Below are 4,015 nucleotides of genomic sequence, written 5' to 3'. Positions count from 1 at the left end.
CTCCCACCGGTGCCGCCGCGACGACGACCACTTCCGTGTCCACGTCACCTTCCGCGGCCACTGAGACCCGCGGGGCCAGAGCGGCCCGAGCGTGTGCGAGCGCGCCCTCTGGAGCCTAGGAGGGCGCACTGCAGGGGCCGCCGCCGCCGGAAGGGATCCAGAGCCGCGAGAGCGGCTGCCCAGCCCAGCGGCAGCAATTCCCCCGGGGCCCCCGACCGGGCCACTGTCGCTGGCGGCGCCAGGAGGCGAAAGGGCACGGGGAAAGGGAGCCAGACGACCTGGATTGCATCCCAAACTGACTTTATCAAATCACCCCCATTCCCCTGGATTAGGAGCCAAAACTGCAAGTCTTTGAAAATTGCTCCCGGTCCTCTTTACTTAATCCCCAAATGATCATCACCCGGAAAATTCAGCCTCTGAATCTCTCTTATACCCTCTTCCCTGCCAGAGTCCTTGTCCAGACCACCATCAGCTCGAGTCTAGATTACTGAGTCAGAGAGATCTCTCCCTGTCATCTACCGCTACCCAGCTGCCCAGATGATCTTCCTAAAAATCCTTTTTTTAAAAAAAGATTTTATTTATTTATTCATGAGAGACACAGAGAGAGAGGCAGAGACATAGGCAGAGGGAGAAGCAGGCTCTTCGTGGGGAGCCCCATGCGGGACTCGACTCCAGGAACCCCAGGATCACACTGTGAGCCAAAGACAGATGCTCAACCACTGAGCCACTCAGGCATCGCGATCTTTCTAAAAATCTAACCAAATCTTTCCTCTTTAAAACCCTTCATACCTCTGGCGACCTCTAGAATATGGACCACTCTCCTTTCTAGACTGTCCCTTCCTGCTTCTACAGTCTCCTCACAAACCCCAGTCCCTGCCTGCCTGGGATGCTGTGTAGACTTCCATTAGGTGGCCTCTGATGTGGGAAACAAAGGTAAGAGAATTATTAAATTTACTTACTACTTACACCCCATTGATAAGTCCTTAAAACAGGCAGAGTGACATTCCTCTAGGAACTCAGCTGCCTCCATGGTAATACTTTGTTAAGAGCAAAAGGCAATCTTAGCCTGACCCTCCAAGATCCTGTGAGTCTACTTTAACATATAAAAATTCCTTTGGAGAGGTGCTTGGTGGCTCAGTCGGTTAGGCATCTGCCTTCTGCTCAGGTCATGATCTCCCAGACTTGGGATCAAGCCTCGTATCGAGCTCCCTGCTCAGCTGGGAGCCTGCTTCTCCCTCTCCCTCTGCCTGCCTCTCCACCCTGCTTGTGTATGTTCTCTCTCTCTCTCTCTCAAATAAATAAATAAAATCTTTTTTAAAAATTGCTTTGGAAACTTCCTTTATCTCTCTCCCATCACAAGATACATGTTAGCAATCGTCCCCCAAGCATATGATCCACCAATACACATCTGAAGGGCCTCATGACTAAGGTTTTATTAGACAGTAATAAATGACCTTTTCCCAACAATGCCTAGCCCCCACAAGGTCTTGGAAACCTTGCTTCCAAAATTCCTTAGTGACTTATGCTAGCCTTAACCCTTTCCCAACTTGAAAGCATATAATGGGCACCTTCTCAGGACACTAAGGAAGCTCTTTCTGCCCAAGGGTCTGGCCCTTGTGCTTTGAAAAACCCACCTTTTTGCAACAAAGCTGCCTCAAGAATTCTTTCTTGGCTGTAGGCTTCAAGCCCTAACATCTTTCCTACATCAGCCTATATACCCTTCCCTCTCCTGGGGTAGCCTAGCTTCCAATGCACCTCTGCTTAGCTAATTTCTAGTCATTCAGGAAACCTCTCCTGACCATCATGAACCCCAGACTGAGTTAGGGGTCCCTCCTTGGGACTCTGACAATGTCTGTGTGTTACCTTACTATCAGAGGTGATAGAGTTTGGTGGTTAAGGTGGGGCCTCTGCCTCTGCCAGTTGCTATTTATGAAAGCTAAAGTAATCACAATGCCTTATTTATGGATAGCTCAGAAATGTCCATAATAATGGTACTTAGCTAGTAGAGTCTGGGGAAGATTGAATGAGTGAAACACTGAGAGCTTGCGGTAGTGACTGGCATTTAGTACGTACTTGATAAATATTAGCCATAATTCATGACCTGCCTTGTGTTATACTTATCTTTGTGTGCCTGTCCTCCACTATGGACTGTGAGGGAGGGATTTTGTCTTTGTATCCCCAATGTCTGAGTATCTGATGCATGATGGTTCTCATACAAAGGTTTGCTGAATGAATCAATGAACAAGTGAAGCACTCTACCCCCTTCACACCTCAGTTTGCTGGTTTTTGAAATGGGGACATCAAAGCTTATCTCATAGGGCAACTGTGAAGATCAAATGAAGTCAGTGCTATGGCCTTCTTATTTCAAAAATCCTTGTGCACACCCCTCCTACCCCCACCAAGGCACTGTGCTGGGCTTCTGGGAAACAGACAGGGCAATTGAATAATTATACATTAACACTTGGCAATCTCTAAAGCCCTTGAGCATCCATTAGCTCATTGTGATAGAGTACATGGAGAGACTATACAGCACATTTTGTTGTTCTCTCACTCTCTCTAAAAAAGAGAGTGGGAGTCGGGAGAGAACCCACTGGGGTGAGGGAGGCCTTCATCTCATGACCCTGAGATCATGACCTGGGCTAAAATTAAGAGTCCGATGCTTAACTCCTTAACTAACTCAGCACCCAAGCACCCCCGTTGTCTCTTTTTTATTAAGAAAGAAACTCAGGAAGAAGTAACTTGTCCTCACCCACATAGGGGCAGACCCAAATCTTTTGATTCCAAATCCTGTTTCTTTTCACTACACCCTCTCATCCCTACCCCCAAGACCATTGGCCTACTGTCAATACAAGTAATCATTATATAAAGTAGAAAGGATAAGGGCCCTAACAAATACAGACAAAATCTGTGTAAATGTATGGGACTGTGTGGGCATGTGTCAGAATCATAACATCAGACTTACATATTTAAGACTTACATATTTAAGAGCCCCAAGCAGAGCTATGATTTATATATGTTATTTCTTTTAACTCACAACAGCCTTATAAGGCAGTCATTATTTTCATTTTTCAAAGAAAATAATTGAGGCTCAGAGAGATCAACTACTTAGCTATTTCAAGACATTCATGGCAAGCGAATATATTCCAAGGAAGGTGGGTCATACCTAGCACAATGGGGACAAAAGAGCCCGGAGGAAGGAAGATGGCACCAGGATGGCACCATAGAGGAGGTGCCATTTAAGTTGGGCTTGGAAGATTGGGTCAGATTCAGACAGGCAAAGTCACAGCCCAGGGAAGCAGGACAGAAGAGTGAGCAGCTGACAGCAGCTGCTCACTCTGAGAAGGGTTTTTGTTGTTTTATTTTTAAATCCCTAAGGCAGCTTCATGAGAGAGTGGAACCTGTCCTGTCATCTGTTGGTAGCTTTTTTCATTGGGAACAATAGACTGGCCCAGGGTTGCAGCTCCCTCACCAAGTGCCACCTTGTGCCTGGATGTCGAGGTTGTTTGAGGAGCTGCCAAAGAGAACAGAAGCACCATGGCCCTTGAGAAGGCAAAGATTAGGACCAAGACAGAATATAGCAGCTTCCTGGAAGAAACTTGGGCATCAGGCCAGCGCTGTGAATGCTAGCTCTAGTGCCATCCTGGCACATCGCTCCACCTCTCTGAGCTCCTATTTCTCCTTCTGTAGAATGGGGATTAGAAAATCGGGATGTGTGCCAAGGACCCACAGAGAGACACATAGGAGTAAAAGCCAAATAACATGATGCAAGAAGTCAAGTTTTCTTTCTTTTTTTTTAAAAGATTTTATTTATTTATTCATGAAAGACTGAGAGATAGAGAGAGCCAGAGACAAAGGCAGAGGGAGAAGCAGGCTCCATGCACCGGGAGCCCAATGTGGGATTCGATCCCACGTCTCCAGGATCGGGCCTTGGGCCAAAGGCAGGCGCTAAACCGCTGCGCCACCCAGGGATCCCAAATTTTCTTTTTTTTTTTTTTTAAAGGTTTTATTTATTTAT

This window comes from Canis lupus, chromosome 16, assembly GCF_048164855.1.
Source record: "Canis lupus baileyi chromosome 16, mCanLup2.hap1, whole genome shotgun sequence".
In the NCBI taxonomy this organism is placed as follows: domain Eukaryota; kingdom Metazoa; phylum Chordata; class Mammalia; order Carnivora; family Canidae; genus Canis; species Canis lupus.
This window is presented reverse-complemented; position numbering follows the sequence as displayed.